Consider the following 20,858-nt stretch of genomic DNA (forward strand, 5'->3'; position numbering starts at 1 on the left):
TACCACTCCGAATATATAAATACTGTGCCTTTGAAGATTTGTCTCTGGTCATGCAAGTACAATGCAGGCTGGATGTCAAAACAAAGTCAATTCTGAATGTGAATAGATTTTTTGATTCATTCTCATCTTTGACAACATTCTAGAACTGAGTTATCCGTCATCGACGTCTGGTATCCTGGGCAATCTGGTTAATGATTATATCATTGATTTAGTGGCTCTTTCCTTGTAGAATGTTGACAGTTGTATAGAACATATTTTATTGCTAAGATGCTCAAACTTAACTTAATAGCTACACTCACCGATACAGGATAAACGTTATCCCTCATGCTGGCCCTGACCAAGGCGGTAAATTTCCCCTCACCAGAGTTGTGGACTTAAGTTACATGACTTGGTCTCTAGTCTGACTCGAGTCACAAATTTGATGACATGATACTCGACTTGTTAGAAAATAACATAACTTGAGACTTGACTTGGACTTGGAGGCTCAAAACTCGGAACTCGACTTTGACTTGAGACTGATGACTTCAAACTATCTGGCCAGGTTTTGTCATGTTTTGTCACACATTTTGTGGAGGACTGGGCAGCCCAACCCTCTTCCTGGAGATCTCTGGCCACCCCTCACTGGCCACCCCTCATAGCCTGGTTCCTCTCTAGGTTTCTTCCTAGGTTTTGGCCTTTCTAGGGAGTTTTTCCTAGCCGCCGTGCTTCTACACCTGCATTGCTTGCTGTTTGGGGTTTTAGGCTGGGTTTCTGTACAGCACTTCGAGATATTAGCTGATGTACGAAGGGCTATATAAAATAAACTTGATTTAATTTGATGATCTCCAGTCCGGTGGGTTTTCAGTCCAGCCCTAATTTAACACACCTGATTCTACTAATTAGCTGCTCAACAAGACCTTAACTAGCTGAATCAGATACGCTAAATTAGGGTTGGACTGAAAACCTACAGGATAGTAGATCTCCCGGAAGAGGATTGGGCAGCCCTGGGCTAGTGAAATGCACACTCAGCACTGATTGGATCAGCAAACTGTCAATCAATACAGGTTCGGTGAGCAATCGAACAGATTGCTGATTTGCTGTAGTGTACAGCTTTAGGATCGGGTGCAGCGCAAACGTCAAATTGTAGGAAGAGAAAATTACCATAATAAATAAATATGCATCTCCAAAAATTGATTGGTGATCAACAATATTAACTGTTTAATTTGCAAGCTCACCAGCAATGGGGCAACAATTACCAGGAGGCTTACTGGTCTTTTGGTATGTGACAATTGCTTGAAATGTTTAATTTACTCATGAAGCCTGCATTTGGAATTTGTTGTTAAAATGAATTATTACTGTGGCGAAGACGCACCATAGACGAGGATCTTCACTTGTGTCATATATACATATATTCATATACATAGCTCATAAATCAAGCACATATATTAAACATCATTTAGGTGGCCTCCGGCTGCTTTAGAGCCTGCTTGTGACCATAGGATTAAATCTTGCACAACACACCCCATTGCTAAGACACAAGATTGTTGTTGCATAACACATGGTTCCCCATTTTGTCACAAAGACACTAACCGCACAAGACAGTATTAGAGCGCCAAACTAAACCGCCTGACTTAAGTAATTGCTCACATCCCTCTAATCAGGAAACCCCCTAGCCCCAGACAGTAACGGCCAGTTACAGTTCCCCTTATCTCATGACTCCTGGACACACAAATATTTCATCATCGCATGAACACACACACCTCACTCCCATCTCTACTGGTCGGGTGCCAAGAGCAGAGGACTCTGCTGTGCACCAATGGGGCTACTGCTATGGCCAGAGCAGACCCACCTCCAACTCTTCAGGACCAGTCAGAAGACCAAGACGAAGAGACTCTACCTACATTGTTCCATGTATAAAATCTGCTGTAATCTCTGTTTAGGCTACCCTTTTCAGCTGACTCCTTAAGAGCCATATGATTAGGTCCGTGTCACGCTAAACTGCCGGACAAAATATCTTTGACTTAATAAACCTGCCATTTTGCTACAACTGAAATCCACTCTGTCCAGTGTCCATGATTTGGTCTCACTCTCCAGTAAATGAAACACCAACACTTGCCCTCTCCAAACTCCTGCCAGTGGAGAGTGCTTTTTTTTCTCTTGTTGAAATGTTTGCTGTTGCTTTCACACATCTAAATACATAGGCCCAATGTGGTAAATCTATATATTCCATCTACTACTACAATAATTGCTAGTGTTTCATCATTCCATCCCGGTACCATTTATTGCCACCCGTAGACATTTCTGTTTCATGTTGTCACGATCGTCTATAGGAGAGAGAGAGGACCAAGGCGCAGCGCGTGAAAAATACATCTTCTCTTTAATATAAGAAGAAAAAACGAAACAAAACAACAAACAGACGACCGTGAAGCTATAAATACAAATAGTGCTGACACAAACACTACACATAGACACAGACAATTACCCACAAAAACCTAGTGCCTATGGCTGCCTTAAATATGGCTCCCAATCAGAGACAATTAATGACATCTGTCTCTGATTGAGAACCCTTCAGGCAACCATAGACACAGCTAGACATCTATACTAAACATAAACCCAACTACTCTAATAAACCCCCTAACCTTACAACCACCCTAGACACTACAAAAACACATACATTCACCATGTCACACCCTGACCTAACTAAAATAATAATGAAAACAAAAATAACTAAGGCCAGGGTGTGACATAACCCCCCCCCTTAAGGTGCGAACTCCGGGCGCACCAGCATAAAGTCTAGGGGAGGGTCTGGGTGGGCGTCTGTCCACGGTGGCGGCTCTGGTACTGGTCGTGGTCCCCACCCCACCATAGTCACTACCCGCTTTCGTAGCCTCCTCCAACTGACCACCCGCCAACTTAACCCCACTGGATTAAGGGGCAGCACCGGACTAAGGGGCAGCACCGGACTAAGGGGCAGCACCGGACTAAGGGGCAGCACCAGGATAAGGGGCAGCACCAGGATAAGGGGCAGCACCGGGATAAGGGGCAGCACCAGGATAAGGGGCAGCACCAGGATAAGGGGCAGCACCAGGATAAGGGGCAGCACCAGGATAAGGGGCAGCTCCGGACTGAGGGACGGCAGCTCCGGACTGAGGAACGGATCCTGGCTGGATGACGGCTCTGGCGGATCCTGGCTGGACGGCTCTGGCGGATCCTGGCTGGACGGCTCATGGCTGGCTGACGGATCTGGCTGCTCATGGCTGGCTGACGGATCTGGCTGCTCATGGCTGGCTGACGGATCTGGCTGCTCATGGCTGGCTGACGGATCTGGCTGCTCATGGCTGGCTGACGGATCTGGCTGCTCATGGCTGGCTGACGGATCTGGCTGCTCATGGCTGGCTGACGGATCTGGCTGCTCATGGCTGGCTGACGGATCTGGCTGCTCATGGCTGGCTGGCGGCTCTGGAAGATCCTGTCTGGTTGGCGGCTCTGGCAGATCCTGTCTGGTTGGCGGCTCTGGCAAATCCTGTCTGGTTGGCGGCTCTGGCAGATCCTGTCTGGTTGGCGGCTCTGGCAGATCCTGTCTGGTTGGCGGCTCTGGCAGATCCTGACTGACGAATGGCTCTAGCGGCTCCTGACTGACTAACGGCTCTGACGGCTCGGGACAGACGGGCGGCTCTAATGGCTCGGGGCAGACGGATGGCTCAGACGGCGCTGGGGAGACGGATGGCTCAGACGGCGCTGGGGAGACGGATGGCTCAGATGGCGCTGGGGAGACGGATGGCTCAGATGGCGCTGGGGAGACGGATGGCTCAGATGGCGCTGGGGTGACGGATGGCTCAGATGGCGCTGGAGAGACGGATGGCTCAGATGGCGCTGGGCAGACGGATGGCTCTGGCCGGATGAGACGCACTGTAGGCCTGGTGCGTGGTGCCGGAACTGGAGGCACCGGGCTAAGGACACGCACCTTCAGGCTAGTGCGGGGAGAAGGAACAGGGCATACTGGACCCTGGGAGCGCACATTAGGCCTAGTGCGTGGTGCCGGAACTGGTGGTACCGGACTGGGGACACGCATCTCAGGGCTAGTGCGGGGAGCAGCAACAGGACGCACAGGACTCTGGGGACACACAGGAGGCTTGGCGCGTGGTGTAGGCACTGGTGGTAAAGGGCTGGAGACACGCACCATAGGGCTAGTGCGTGGAGGAGGCACTGGTGGTACTGGGTTGGGGCGGGGAGGTGGCGCCGGAAATACCGGACCGTGCAGGCGTACTGGCTCCCTTGAGCACTGAGCCTGCCCAACCTTACCTGGTTGTATGCTCCCCGTCGCCCGACCAGTGCGGGGAGGTGGAATAACCCGCACCTGGCTATGTAGGCGAACCGGGGACACCATGCGTAAGGCTGGTGCCATGTAAGCCGGCCCGAGGAGACGCACTGGTGGCCAGATGCGTTGGGCCGGCTTCATGACATCCGGCTCAACGCTCAATCTAGCCCGGCCGATACGTGGAGCTGGAATGTACCGAACCGGGCTATGCACGCGTACAGGAGACACCATGCGCTCTACTGCGTAACACGGTGTCTGCCCGTACTCTCGCTCTCCACGGTAAGTACAGGGAGTAGGCGCAGGTCTCCTACCTGACTTCGCCACACTCCCTTTAAGGCCCCCCCCAAGAAATTTTTGGGTTGTACTCACGGGCTTCCAGCCTTGCTTCCTTGCTGCCTCCTCATATCGCCTCCTCTCGGCTTTCGCTGCCTCCAGCTCTTCACGAGGGAGGCGATATTCTCCCGGTTGTACCCAAGGTCCCTTTCCATCCAGTATCTCCTCCCATGTCAATGAATCCTGTGTAGGTGGGTCCTGTTGCCGCTTGACACGCCGCTTGGTCCTGGATTGGTGGGTAATTCTGTCACGATCGTCTATAGGAGAGAGAGAGGACCAAGGCGCAGCGCGTGAAAAATACATCTTCTCTTTAATATAAGAAGAAAAAACGAAACAAAACAACAAACAGACGACCGTGAAGCTATAAATACAAATAGTGCTGACACAAACACTACACATAGACACAGACAATTACCCACAAAAACCTAGTGCCTATGGCTGCCTTAAATATGGCTCCCAATCAGAGACAATTAATGACATCTGTCTCTGATTGAGAACCCTTCAGGCAACCATAGACACAGCTAGACATCTATACTAAACATAAACCCAACTACTCTAATAAACCCCCTAACCTTACAACCACCCTAGACACTACAAAAACACATACATTCACCATGTCACACCCTGACCTAACTAAAATAATAATGAAAACAAAAATAACTAAGGCCAGGGTGTGACACATGTTTGATAGGCCTGCAAAACATTTTCATTTAGCCAACCATTTCGTACCCTGCTCTGAGTGGACGCGATGTTTATAGTGCACATTAACGTTCACAAGACTCATGAGGTTGAAGTTCGGTTTATTTTTGTATAATTATTTTAGGGGGTAGATCAGCTTTAATATTGCAGATAGTTTGGACACACCTACTCATTCAGGGTTTTTTCTTTATTTTCACTATTTTCTACATTGTAGAATAATAGTGAAGACATCAAAACTATGAAATAACACATAGAAACATGTAGTAACCAAACAAGTGTTAAACAAATCAAAATACATTTTATATTGGGCCCCGTGTGGCTCAGTTGGTAGAGCATGGCGCTCGCAACGCCAGGGTTGTGGGTTCGATTCCCACGGGGGGCCAGTACAAAAAAAGTATGAATGTATGTACTTGTAAGTCGCTCTGGATAAGAGCATCTGCTAAATGACTTAAATGTAAATGTAAATATTCTTCAAAGTAGCCACCCTTTGCCTTGATGACAGCTTTGCACACTCTTGGCATTCTCTCAACCAGCTTCATGAGGTAGTCACCTGGAATGCTTTTCCAACAGTCTTGAAGGAGTTCCCACAAATGCTGAGCACTTGTTGGCTGCTTTTCCTTCACTCTGCAGTCCAACTCATCCCAAACGATCTCAATTGGGTTGAGGTTGGGTGATTGTGGAGGCCAGGTCATCTGATGCAGCACTCCATCACTCTCCTTCTTGGTCAAATATCCCTTACACAGCCTGGAGGTGTGTTTTGGGACATTGTCCTGTTGAATAACAAATGATAGTCTCACTAAGCGCAAACCAGATTGGATGGTGTGTTGCTGCAGAATGCTGTGGTAGCCTTGCTGGTTAAGTGTGCCTTAAATAAATCACAGACAGTGTCACCAGCAAAGCACCCCAGGACCATCACACCTCCTCCTCCATGCTTCACGGTGGGAACCACACATGCGGAGATCATCCGTTCACCTACTCTGGGTCTTCCTTTCCTGTGGTGGTCCTCATGAGAGCCTGTTTCATCGTGGCGCTTGATGGTTTTTGCGACTGCACTTGAAGAAACTTTCAAAGTTTTTGACATTTTCCAGATTGACTGTGTGGTGGAATTATTGTAATCAAAAGGAGAGACTTTTAAGATTTCTTCAAAGCAATCAAACTTTATTATTTAATTAGTGCAGTAATGGAGCTGGTCGGTAATCAACCCTGGAGGTGATCACTGAGAACTCAATAAGCTGGTTTGAGCCAGTATTTTATAGCAAAGTCCATCCTCCTTCAGTCTACATGACACACAACAGATGTATGGAATGGGTCACAAGGTTAAGATTTGTATGAAAGATAATTATAATTCACAGCAGACAGTATCTGTTGTAAAAACATCAGAACTAATCTATCTCCCTGGTACCGTATAGAACAAAAACATTAACTCATGCTCTGGAATGCGGTATCCCCAAAGACATCGTAAATCTTCCAGAGTCCCATCCTCAGTAGTACACACACAGATGAGCATTCTAACAAACCCTTATTCTGTTGAATAAAACAACCATTTGATGCAATAACAACATTATAACAATCTTGTAATTTCCACCATAACTGATCTTCATGTCTTATAGTAATGATGGACTGTTGTTTCTCTTTGCTTATTTGAACTGTTCTTGCCATAATATGGTATTTTACCAAATAGGGCTATCTTCTGTATACCACCCCTACCTTGTCACAACACAACTGAGTGGCTCAAACGCATTAACCTGTTTGGGATATGGGGCGGTATTTTCACGTCCGGATGAAAAGCGTGCCCAAAGTAAACTGCCTGCTACTCAGGCCCAGAAGATAGGATGTGCATATAATTGGTAGAGTTGGATAAAAAACACTTTAAAGTTTCTAAAACTGTTATAATTCTGTCTGTAAGTATAACAGAACTCATTTGGCAGGCGAAACCCTGAGGACAAACCATCCAGGATTTTTTTTTTTGAGGTGACCATGTTTTCAATAGGTTTTCTATGGGAATCTAGATTTCGGAGGCATCTGGTTGCAATTCCTTGGGCTTCCACTAGATGTCAACAGTCTTTAGAAATTGGTTGATGTTTTTCTTTTGAGTAATGAAGAAGTATGGCTATTTCAGAACGAGGGTCGAGACTAGTGTACTGTTGTGTTTGGGGCGTGCAACCTAGCGCTCGCTCCACTTTCATTTTATCCGCTATTGAACGCAGTTTATTCCGTCTTAAATTTTATTGATTATTTACGGAATAAAATACCTAAAGTTGTATTAGGAAAGTTATTTGAAGTGTTTGGACCAAGATTACAGGTAACTTATTAGATAATGTGTAGTCATGTTGGGCGAGTTGGAACCGGTGTTTTTCTAAATCAGACGCGCCAAATAAATGGACAAAATAAATGGACATTTTGGGAATATAACGACGGAATTAATCGAACAAAAGGACCATTTGTGAAGTTTATGGGACATATTGGTGGGCCAACAGAAGATCATTAAAGGTAAGGCATGAATTATATCGTTATTTCTGAGTTCTGTGTCGCACCTGGCGGGTTGAAATATGATTGTCATGTGTTTGTTTGATGGGGTGCTGTCCTCAGATAATAGCATGGTTTGCTTTCGCCGTAAAGCCTTTTTGAAATTTGACACAGTGCCTGGATTAACAAGAAGTTAAGCTGTATTTTGGTGTATTGCACTTGTGATTGTATGAAAGTTAAATATTTCTAATAATAATTTATTTTGAATTTCGCGCTCTGCAATTTCACCGGATGTTGTCGAAACGTTCCGCTAGCAGAACCTCTAGCTGTAAAAAGGTTTTAAGAAGGAAAGAAATTCCACAAATGTGACTCGTTTCAGGAAACTAAACATATGTCGCGGGTCACTACTTCACAGGAGAGCCATTTGAACGTAAACTTCTTTTTTTTAAATCAAAATGCGTTTTTTGGCAGAAATTACTTCTGGAACATGAACTTTTATGTCCCTTAATAACAGATTTGTATGCCATCTGTAAATACGAATAAAATGGTTAAATTACGAGCCTAGTTGGATTAGCCACAGAAAAAGGTAGAAACCTTCCTGCTAACCATGAATGGCTGAGATAATGAGTTGGCTGGACATGCCAAGAGATGAGTTCAGATTGGTCTGCCATATAGCGCGCTTCTGTCTATTTGAGCTGTGTAGGTAATCCTGTCTAACGCTGCTTTTTTAATGTATTGCTTAGTAGAACTGCATAAGTGTTGCTCTCCACTTTCTGGAGGACCGAGTTTTGAAATCAGTGGAATTAGAGTATGATAGCTAAGGAGATGGAGAAAACACCTGTCTCCGGATTACATCTTCAAACTAAGGGCAACCATGGCATCCGTGATAGGGAGAGGCGTCCATCCATGATGTATATAGGTAAGAGTGTCTAGCTAGCTTCATTTTCAGACATTACACGTTTCTAATTTTGTCAGAAAGTAATTTTCATTTCAAGTTAAAGTGTACTGTTAGCTAGCTAGCTAACATGTTATTATTCATATCTCAAAGCCATTTGCTTTGCTAGTTATAGCCTAATGTTAACTAGCTAACATTCAACCTAGTTGGTTAGCTACCTGCAGATTCATGCAGGGTAGTAACGTCATGAGTTGAAATTATGTTTCATTGTTTACCTAGCTAGCTAGCTACATCTTAACAAAAGACTCCACTATGCATATAACCATTTCAATAGAAAGCCAGAGCAGCTGTCACAGTGACAATCTACTTCGATTTCAGAGCAGTTTTGTCTGAGTGTGCCAGAGCGCAGAATAATTGATGAATTTACAAACACTCAACACCTGTTGAATATGGTCGGTGTCAGTAAACGTTGCCAGCAGCACAGTTGCAGTGACCAAAGCTCTGAATAACATAAAAACAGCCTAACTAGCTCTGCTAGGCCGAGTAAAATGGTCAGTTCTCAAATTTTTGTCTGTCAGCCAGTTAGCTTGGGTGCTTGACTGTTGTTGTTAGGACAGAACGTTCGGATCAACCCTTAAAAAGATGGGTGTGGCTAAAGCTTATAAGGGTGTGAACGATGCTGAATGGGTGTAGACAAAGAAGAGCTCTCCAGTAGGTACCACAATATTCAAAGGGCATTTTCTCAAAAGTGAGGTTCTAAGTTTGTCAACTTTCAAAGCAGAATTACTTTGCCATTGTTCTTCAAATACAGTGTATGATATACCATTTTGTAGCTATGTATCTCTGCTTTTATCCAATGTAAAAAAAACACAATTTCAAATTTTGCTACATAAGACCGAATCAAGGCGCTCGGTCACAAATTAACTTTTAACAAAGCACACCTGTTAATTGAAATGCATTCCAGGTGACTACCTCATGAAGCTGGTTGAGATAATGCCAAGTGTGTGCAAAGCTGTCATCAAGGCAAAGGGTGGCTACTTTGAAGAATCTCAAATATAAAATATTTTGATATGTTGAGCAATTTTTGGTTACGACATGATTCCATATGAGTTATTTAGTTAGTTTTGATGTCTTTACTATATTTCTAAAATAGTAAAAATAAAGAAAAACCCTGGAATGAGTAGGCGTGTCCAAACTTTTGACTCATCTTTTTAAATATATTTTCCTTCTTTATAACCTTCCCCTAACCCTACCACCCCTCGCCTAACTAATGGACAACAATACTTAGTTTTCCACTTCGAGCTTAAACATACTACATACTACTGTCAACCCCTCCCATCTGTCTCTGAAGACCATCCTGTTGATTTCTAGCTGCCAAATATTTTTCCACCGTGCTGTGATGTTTCACAAAACTTCTGTACCTTCTATTCTCATGGTATCTACAGATTCTAAATGAAAGAAAAACACCTTTTGCGAAGAGTATTTTATAGTACTGATCTATTGACTCTGATTTTTCAAATCACCCAGCAGTGCTATTTGCAGAGTTAGCTCAAAGTCAATTTTGTAATTGTTCAACCATTCCTGAACCTCCGACCAAAAACAAGTGATCTAATGATTCTGTCTCTTCGCAGCAAAATCTGCAGAGCTGGGATGGTTGTATCCCCCATACACAGTGCATTCGAAAAGTAACTGAGCAATCGGGGGAGAAGGGACTTGGTCAGGGAGTTGACCAAGAACCCGATAGTCACTCTAACAGAGCTCTAGCGTTCCTCTGTGGAGATGAGAGAACCTTCCAGAAGCACAAACATCTCCACCAATCAGGCCTTTATGGTAGAGTGGCTAGATGGAAGCCACTCCTCAGTAAAAGGCACATGACAGCCTGCTTGGAGTTTGCCAAAAGTCACTTAAAGACTCTCAGACCATGAGAAACAAAATTCTCTGGTCTAATGAAACCAAGATTTAACTTTTTGGCCTGAATGCCAAGCGTAACATCTGGAGGAATCCTGTAACATCCCGACAGTGAAGCGTGGTGGTGGCAGCATCATGCTGTGGGGATGTTTTTCAGCAGCAGGGACTGGGAGACCAGTCAGGATCGAGGGAAAGATAAACGGAGCAAAGTACAGAGAGATCCTTGATAACAACTTGCTCCAGAGCGCTCAAGACCTCAGACTGGGGCGAAGATTCACCGTCCAACAGGACAACGAACATAAGCACACAGCCAATACAACGCAGGAGTGGCTTCGGGACAAGTCTCTGAATGTTCTTGAGTGGCCCAGCCAGAGCCCGGACTTGAACCCGATCGAACATCTCTAGAGAGACCTGAAAATAGCTGTGTAGCAACGCTCCCCATCCAACCTGACAGAGCTTGAGAGGATCTGCAGAGAAGAATGGGGGAAACTCCCAAAATACAGGTGTGCCAAGCTTGTAGTGTCATACACAATACGACTCGATGCTGTAATCGCTGCTTCAACAAAGTACAAAGTAAAGGGTCTGAATACTTACATAAATGTGATATTTCCGTAAAAATAAATTTAAAAAATGCTAATATTTAAAAAAAATACTGTTTTTGCTTTGTCAAAACAAAGCACAAAACAATTGAATCCATTTTAGAATAAGTCTGTAGCATAACAAAATGTGGAAAAAGTTAAGGGGTCTTCATACTTTCCGAAGGCACTGTAGATGTATTGCAGTTACGCAATAAGAATACAATTAACAAATGATACATACCAGAAATCTTCCAGATAAAAATAATAAAAAATGTAAAAAAATACAAAAACATTAAAACAAAGGCATGAAAACAACACACACATTCTTGGATCTAATCATCACAACTCAAATGTATTTATATATCCCTTCTTACATCAGCTGATATATCGAAGTGCTGTACAGAAACCCAGGCTAAAACCGCAAACAGCAAGCAATGCAGGTGTAGAAGCACGGTGGCTAGGAAAAACTCCCTAGAAAGGCCAAAACCTAGGAAGAAACCTAGAGAGGAACCAGGCTATGAGGGGTGGCCAGTCCTCTTCTGGCTGTGCCGGGTGGAGATTATAACAGAACATGGCCAAGATGTTCAAATGTTCATAGATGACCAGCATGGTCAAATAATAGTAATCACAGTGAACAGGTCAGGGTTCCATAGCCGCAGGCAGAACAGTTGAAACTGGAGCAGCAGCACGGCCAGGTGGACTGGGGACAACAAGGAGTCATCATGCCAGGTAGTCCTGAGGCATGGTCCTAGGGCTCAGGTCCTCTGAGAGAGAGAAAGAAAGAGAGAAAGAGAGAATTAGAGAGAGCATACTTAAATTCACACAGGACACCGGATAAGACGGGAGAAATACTCCAGATATAACAGACTGATCCTAGCCCCCCGACACATAAACTACTGCAGCATTAAAACTAGAGGCTGAGACAGGAGGGGTCAGGAGACACTGTGGCCCCATCCGATGATACCCCCAGACTGGGCCAAACAGGCCGTATAAAACCCCACCCACTTTGCCAATGCACAGCCCCCACACCACTAGAGGGATATCTTCAATTACCAACTTACCATCCTGAGACAAGGCCGAGTATAGCCCACAAAGATCTCCGCCACGGCACAACCCAAGGGGGGGGCGCCAACCCAGACAGGAAGACCACGTCAGTGATTCAATCCACTCAAGTGACGCACCCCTCCTAGGGACGGCATGGAAGAGCACCAGTAAGCCAGTGACTCAGCCCCTGTAATAGGGTTAGAGGCAAAGAATCCCAGTGGAGAGAGGGGAACCGGCCAGGCAGAGACAGCAAGGGCAGTTCGTTGCTCCAGTGCCTTTCCGTTCACCTTCACACTCCTCACACTCCTTACAGGCGTGCTTCTCTCTCACCACAGCAATGGCCACTAGTTGGTCTATATACTGTAGGTTACAATGTTGAGCAAACCATAAACCCGGACGGCCTAACATGAATTAATTATTAGAATTTAAGGCACGTTATGTTTTTTAAGGAGCAGGAGAATTACAGAGGAGTCAAAATGTAATTAACTCAGATTTTTATTAGTATTTTTTACATTGCAAACAGTGAAAAAAAATGTTAATGCCACTACAGGTAAGCTACCTTATCCTGGCAAATGGGTTCCAAAACGAAACAGTGCAAAACAGGATCCGGCTCAAATTAAGCACTAGTGATAAGTAACCTGACGACTACACCACGATCTCACCGACCATGTCAGTACGTTTTGGTACACCAGAAGTACATTCATTCATTTTCAATGGAATGCTGTGTTTGTCTTGCAGTATTGCGTTCCAGAGGCAGTTGCAGCAGGGCCGGCAATATGGGCAGGCCTTAGAGGTTCTGGCCTGCCCTACTGTACCTCCTTGCCCATCCGAAATAAAACATTGAAATATTGATCATTAATTTGCCCGAGACTCGCGCCGACAGAAAGACGCATCAATCTCAGTTAAATCTCAGATAAAGCATCCGAGTAAGCGAAACAGCGCCCATCTGTCTCAGTATGTGTAGACCATGTGTCTGATGTTGTCTGGACAGCGAAACAGCGCCCATCTGTCTCAGTATGTGTAGACCATGTGTCTGATGTTGTCTGGACAGCGAAACAGCGCCCATCTGTCTCAGTATGTGTAGACCATGTGTCTGATGTTGTCTGGACAGCGAAACAGCGCCCATCTGTCTCAGTATGTGTAGACCATGTGTCTGATGTTGTCTGGACAGCGAAACAGCGCCCATCTGTCTCAGTATGTGTAGACCATGTGTCTGATGTTGTCTGGACAGTGAAACAGCGCCCATCTGTCTCAGTATGTGTAGACCATGTGTCTGATGTTGTCTGGACAGCGAAACAGCGCCCATCTGTCTCAGTATGTGTAGACCATGTGTCTGATGTTGTCTGGACAGCGAAACAGCGCCCATCTGTCTCAGTATGTGTAGACCATGTGTCTGATGTTGTCTGGACAGTGAAACAGCGCCCATCTGTCTCAGTATGTGTAGACCATGTGTCTGATGTTGTCTGGACAGTGAAACAGCGCCCATCTGTCTCAGTATGTGTAGACCATGTGTCTGATGCTGTCTGGACAGTGAAACAGCGCCCATCTGTCTCAGTATGTGTAGACCATGTGTCTGATGTTGTCTGGACAGCGAAACAGCGCCCATCTGTCTCAGTATGTGTAGACCATGTGTCTGATGTTGTCTGGACAGCGAAACAGCGCCCATCTGTCTCAGTATGTGTAGACCATGTGTCTGATGTTGTCTGGACAGTGAAACAGCGCCCATCTGTCTCAGTATGTGTAGACCATGTGTCTGATGTTGTCTGGACAGTGAAACAGCGCCCATCTGTCTCAGTATGTGTAGACCATGTGTCTGATGTTGTCTGGACAGTGAAACAGCGCCCATCTGTCTCAGTATGTGTAGACCATGTGTCTGATGCTGTCTGGACAGTGAAACAGCGCCCATCTGTCTCAGTATGTGTAGACCATGTGTCTGATGCTGTCTGGACAGTGAAACAGCGCCCATCTGTCTCAGTATGTGTAGACCATGTGTCTGATGTTGTCTGGACAGTGAAACAGCGCCCATCTGTCTCAGTATGTGTAGACCATGTGTCTGATGTTGTCTGGACAGTGAAACAGCGCCCATCTGTCTCAGTATGTGTAGACCATGTGTCTGATGTTGTCTGGACAGTGAAACAGCGCCCATCTGTCTCAGTATGTGTAGACCATGTGTCTGATGTTGTCTGGACAGTGAAACAGCGCCCATCTGTCTCAGTATGTGTAGACCATGTATCTGATGCTGTCTGGACAGTGAAACAGCGCCCATCTGTCTCAGTATGTGTAGACCATGTATCTGATGCTGTCTGGCCCAAAAGAGTATGACATGTTATTATATTTTTGACCAGACAGCAGCAGATACATGGACTACATTTAGAGGGGCAATGTTTTGCTCGCGCTGATGCTTACAATTCAATTGAATTTCAGTTGAAGGGTTTATTGGCATGGGAAACACATGTTAACATTGCCAAAGCAAGTAAAGTAGATAATAAACAAAGTGAAATAAACAATAAAAATGAACAGTAAACATAACACTCACAGAAGTTCCAAAAGAGTAAAGACATTTCAAATGTCATATTATGTCTATATACAGTGTTGTAACAATGTGGAAATAGTTAAAGTACAAAATGGAAAATAAATAAACATAAATATGGGTTGTATTTACAATGGTGTTTGTTCTTCACTGGTTGCCCTTTTCTTGTGGCAACAGATCATAAATCTTGCTGCTGTGATGGCACACTGTGGTATTTCACCCAGTAGATGTGGGAGTTTATCAAAATTGGGTTTGTTTTCGAATTCTTTGTGGATCTGTGTAATCTGAGGGAAATATGTGTCTCTAATATGGTCATACATTTGGCAGGAGGTTAGGAAGTGCAGCTCAGTTTCCACCTCATTTTGTGGGCAGTGTGCACATAGCCTGTCTTCTCTTGTGAACCAGGTCTGCCTACGGTGGACTCTCTCAATAGCAAGGCTATGCTCACTGAGTCTATACATAGTCAAAGTTTGGGTCAGTCACAGTGGTCAGGTGTTCTGCCACTGTGTACTCTCTGTTTAGGGCCAAATAGCATTCTAGTTTGCTCCGTTTTTTTGTTAATTCTTTCTAATGTGTCAAGTAATTATCTTTTTGTTTTCTCATGATTTGGTTGGGTTTAATTGTGTTTCTGTCCTGGGGCTCTGTGGGGTCTGTTTGTGTTTGTGAACAGAGCCCCAGGACCAGCTTTTATGGGACTCTTCTCTAGGTTCATCTCTCTGTAGGTGATGGCTTTGTTATTGAAGGTTTGGGAAGGTTTCGCTTCCGTTTAGGTGGTTGTAGAATTGAACGTCTCTTTTCTGGATTTTGATAATTAGCGGGTATCGGCCTAATTCTGCTCTGCATGCATTATTTGGTGTTTTACGTTGTATACTCAGGATATTTTTTGCAGAACTCTGCATGCAGAGTCTCAATTTGGTGGTTGTCCCATTTTATGAATTCTTGGTTGGTGAGCGGACCCCAGACCTCACAACCATAAAGGGCAATGGGTTCTATAACTGATTCAAGTATTTTTAGCCAGATCCTAATTGGTATGTCGAATTTTATGTTCCTTTTGATGGCATAGAAGACCCTTCTTGCCTTTTCTCTCAGCTCGTTCACAGCTTTGTGGATGTTACCTGTGGCGCTGATGTTTAGGCCGAGGTATGTATAGTTTTTTGTGTGCTCTAGGGCAACGGTGTCTAGGTGGAATTTGTATTTGTGGTCCTGGCGACAGGACCTTTTTTGGATACCACATTATTTGTATCTTACTGAGATTTACTGTCAGGGCCCAGGTCTGACAGAATCTGTGCAGAAGTTCTAGGTGCTGCTGTAGGCCCTCCTGACAGAAGCAACAGATCATCAGCAAACAGTAGAGATTTGACTTCAGATTAGTAGTAGTAGGGTGAGGCCGGGTGCTGCAAACTGTTCTAGTGCCAATTCGTTGATACATGTTGAAGAGGGTGGGGATTAAGCTGCATCCCTGTCTCACCCCACGGCCCTGTGGAAAGAAATGTGTGTTTTTTTCCAACACCACTTTCCATCAATTTGTATAGCAGACCCTCATGCCAAATTCAGTCAAAAGCTTTTAAAATCAACAAAGCATGAGAAGACTTTGCCTTTGTTTTGGTTTGTTTATTTGTCAATTAGGGTGTGCAGGGTGAATACGTGGTCTGTTGTACGGTAATTTGGTAAAAATCCAATTTGACATTTGCTCAGTACATTGTTTTCACTGAGGAAATGAACTAGTCTGCTGTTAATGATAATGCAGAGGATTGGTTGCTTACTCTCAAACACATAGATCCCCTGAATGCAGCTCACTCTCCAGATCCCAATCCCCTGAATTCTGATCACCTGTTCACACACCTGTATGTCATTATCACACAATATTTAGTTCAGTTCTTTGCACCTCATCATTGTGAGGTTTTGTGGCACGGAGCTCTGTTTTTCCCGTAATTTACTCCTCCCCTGTATGATAGTTTTGGCCTGCCTCACTAATGACGCTTTTGCCTATTCTCTGCCTGTACTTTAGCCTATCGGATTTCCTGTTATTCACCTATTGCTTGATCTCCCGGATGACATTACTAGCCTTTTCTCTGCCTGTACTGTTGCCTTTTTGGACCCCCTGTGTATGACCTTCTGCCTGCCCCTGGACCCAGCTACCTGCGTCCTCCTGCGTTCCTTTACAATTAAACACCTGCTGTACCCTGCGCTTGAAACCTGCACTTGTCTTGAATAACATTCCAACCCGGAGAATTACATTGACTTCAAATGAGCGATGGAACAGAGATCCCTCTCATGTGAACGCGCATGGTCAAAGAATGGGCAGGTCATGGCAGACCTGACTAATTCTCCTCTCATTCGCCCCCCCTTCACAGTAGAGGCATCAGACAAAGTTCTACAGACTGTTGACATCTAGTGGAAGCCGTAGGAAGTGCAAACTCATTCATATCTCGCTGTGATTTCAATGGGATCTTGGTTGAAAATCGACCAGCCTCAGAATTTCCACTTCCTGTTTGGATTTTTTCTCAGGTTTTTGCCTGCCATATGAGTTCTGTTGTACTCACAGACATAATTCAAACCGTTTAAGAAACTTCAGAGTGTTTTCTATCCAATACTAATAATAATATGCATATATTAGCAACTATGACTGAGGAGCAGGCCGTTTACTCTGGGCACCTCTGTGCACCTTTCATCCAAGCTACTCAATACTGCCCCTGCAGCCACAAGAAGTTAATACTTAAGGGAGGGGTGACAGGTGTTAGATCAATGTCAAGCTCTTGTACTAGCTGGTGATCGATAAAATTACCTGCTGCTCCCGAATCTATCAAACCCTCTAGTACTTAGTAACCCCCTTCACAGTTATCAATACTGGGATGGAGAATTGCTTCTGGGAGATATTTAGAAATAACCCACCCTTACCAGGATGGCAGCGGAGGGACCCTTCTCATCTCTTCATGGGGGGGGGGGGGGGGGGGGGGGGGCGAGCAGGGTAATGGATGAGTAGATGATCTTTCCCTCCACAGTATAGGCAGAGCCCTTCTTGGATCCGCCTTTGACGTTCGATACACGTGAGAGGAGCATGGCCCAACTGCATGGGCTCTGGAAGACTCGGACGGGATGACGGAATCATGGAAAGAGAAGGTTTCGGGTTCATGGGTGGCAGAGTTCTTCGGCGGTCGGCGATGAGGTGGTTGATGGAGATGGACATAAGAATGTATTGATTTAAATCTTGCTCAGTTTAGATTATATTGATGGCGACACCACAGTTTTAATAAATAAATAAAATACATTTATTACATACAGTTGAAGTCAGAAGTTTACATACACTTAGGTTGGAGTCATTAAAACAAATTTTTCAATAACTCCACAAATTTCTTGTTAACAAACTAGAGTTTTGGGAAGTTGGGTAGGACATGTACTTTGTGCATGACACAAGTAATTTTTCCAACAATTGTTTACAGACAGATTATTTCACTGATAATTAATTGTATCACAATTCCAGTGGGTCAGAAGTTTACATTCACTAAGTTGACTGTGCCTTTAAACAGCTTGGAAAATTCCAGAAAATAATATCAAGGTTTAGAAGCTTCTGATGGGCTAATTGACATAATTTGAGTCAATTGGAGGTGTACCTGTGCATGTATTTCAAGGCCTACCTTCAAACTCAGTGCCTCTTTGCTTGACATCATGGGAAAATCAAAAGAAATCAGCCAAGACCTCAGAAAAAAATTGTAGACCTCCACAAGTCTGGTTCACCCTTGGGAGCAATTTCCAAACGCCTGAAGGTACCACGTTCATCTGTACAAACAATAGTACGCATGTATAAACACCATGGGACCACACAGCCATCATACCGCTCAGGAAGAAGACGCGTTCTCTCCTAGAGATGAACGTACTTTGGTGCGAAAAGTGCAAATCAATCCCAGAACAACAGCAAAGGGGCGTGTGAAGATGCTGGAGGAAACAGGTCCCAAAGTATCTATATCTGTCACGTTCTGACCATAGTTCTTTTGTATTTTCTTTGTTTTAGTGTGGTCAGGGCGTGAGTTGGGTGGGTATTATCTATGTTTTCTGTTTCTATGTGGGGTTTCTCGTTTGGCCCGATATGGTTCTCAATCAGAGGCAGGTGAATGTCATTGTCTCTGATTGGGAACCATATTTAGGTAGCCTGTGTTCTATTGTGTTTTGGGGGTGGTTGTCTTCGGTCTTTGTGTGTCTGCACCAGATAGAACTGTTTCGGTTTTCACGTTTGTTGTTTTGTATTTGAAGTGTTCAGTTTTTGGTTTATTATTACATTTAAGATGAACACTAACTACGCTGTGCTTTGGTCTTCTCCTTCCACCGACGAAAGCCGTTACAATATCCACAGTAAAACAGGTCCTATATCGACATAACCTGAAAGGCCGCTCAGCAAGGAAGAAGCCACTGCTCCAAAACCGCCATAAAAAAAGCCAGACTACGGTTTGCAACTGCTTATGGGGACAAAGATCGTACTTTTTGGAGAAATGTCCTCTGGTCTGATGAAACATAAATAGAACTGTTTGGCCATAATGACCATCGTTATGTTTGGAGGAAAAAGGTGGAGGCTGGCAAGCCGAAGAACACCATCCCAACCGTGAAGCACAGGGGTGACAGCATCATGTTGTGGGAGTGCTTTGCTGCAGGAGGGACCGGTGCACTTCACAAAATAGATGGCACCATGAGGCAGGAAAATGATGTGGATATATTGAAGCAACATCTCAGGACATCAGTCAGGAAGTTAAAGCTTGTTCGCAAATGGGTCTTCCAAATGGACAATGACCCCAAGCATACTTCCAAAGTTGTGGCAAAATGGCTTAAGGACAACAAAGTCAAGGTATTGGAGTGGCCATCACAAAGCCCTGACCTCAATCCTATAGAAAATTTGTGGGCAGAACTGAAAAAGCGTGTGCGAGCAAGGAGGCCTACAAACCTGACTCAGTTACACCAGCTCTGTCAGGGGGAATGGGCCAAAATTCACCCAACTTATTGTGGGAAACTTGTGGATTGCTACCCGAAACGTTTGACCCAAGTAAAACAAATTAAAGGCAATGCTACCAAATACTAATTGAGTGTATGTAAACTTCTGACCCACTGGGAATGTGATGAAAGAAATAGAAGCTGAAGTAAATCATTCTCTCTACTATTATTCTGACATTTCACATTCTTAAAATCAAGTGGTGATCCTAACTGGCCTAAGACAGGGAATCTTTACTAGGATTAAATGTCAGGAATTGTGAAAAACTGAGTGTAAATGTATTTGGCTAAGGTACAGTGGGGCAAAAAAGTATTTAGTCAGCCACCAATTGTGCAAGTTCTCCCACTTAAAAAGATGAGAGAGGCCTGTAATTTTCATCATAGGTACACTTCAACTATGACAGACAAAATGAGAAAAAAAATCCAGAAAATCACATTGTAGGATTTTTAATGAATTTATTTGCAAATTATGGTGGAAAATAAGTATTTGGTCAATAACAAAAGTTTATCTCAATACTTTGTTATATACCCTTTGTTGGCAATGACAGAGGTCAAACGTTTTCTGTAAGTCTTCACAAGGTTTTCACACACTGTTGCTGGTATTTTGGCCAATTCCTTCATGCAGATCTCCTCTAGAGCAGTGATGTTTTGGGGCTGTTGCTGGGCAACACGGACTTTCAACTCCCTCCAAAGATTTTCTATGGGGTTGAGATCTGGAGACTGGCTAGGCCACTCCAGGACCTTGAAATGCTTCTTACGAAGCCACTCCTTCGTTGCCCGGGCGGTGTGTTTGGCATCATTGTCATGCTGAAAGACCCAGCCACGTTTCATCTTCAATGCCCTTGCTGATGGTAGGCTTTGTTACTTTGGTCCCAGCTCTCTGCAGGTCATTCACTAGGTCCCCCCGTGTGGTTCTGGGATTTTTGCTCACCGTTCTTGTGATCATTTTGACCCCACGGGGTGAGATTTTGCGTGGAGCCCCAGATCGAGGGAGATTATCAGTGGTCTTGTATGTCTTCCATTTCCTAATAATTGCTCCCACAGTTGATTTCTTCAAACCAAGCTGCTTACCTATTGCAGATTCAGTCTTCCCAGCCTGGTGCAGGTCTACAATTTTGTTTCTGGTGTCCTTTG

The 20,858-nt window shown here is 44.5% G+C and overlaps 1 non-coding gene across 1 annotated transcript; it reads left to right on the top strand.

The window, feature by feature from the left end:
- Nucleotides 1-5,636: 5,636 nt before the first annotated feature.
- Nucleotides 5,637-5,712, top strand: trnaa-cgc. The gene has a single exon. It is a non-coding gene; the product is annotated as a tRNA-Ala (tRNA).
- Nucleotides 5,713-20,858: the final 15,146 nt, after the last annotated feature.

Source organism: Salvelinus namaycush, chromosome 8 (genome assembly GCF_016432855.1).
Source record: "Salvelinus namaycush isolate Seneca chromosome 8, SaNama_1.0, whole genome shotgun sequence".
Classification (NCBI taxonomy): Eukaryota; Metazoa; Chordata; class Actinopteri; order Salmoniformes; family Salmonidae; genus Salvelinus; species Salvelinus namaycush.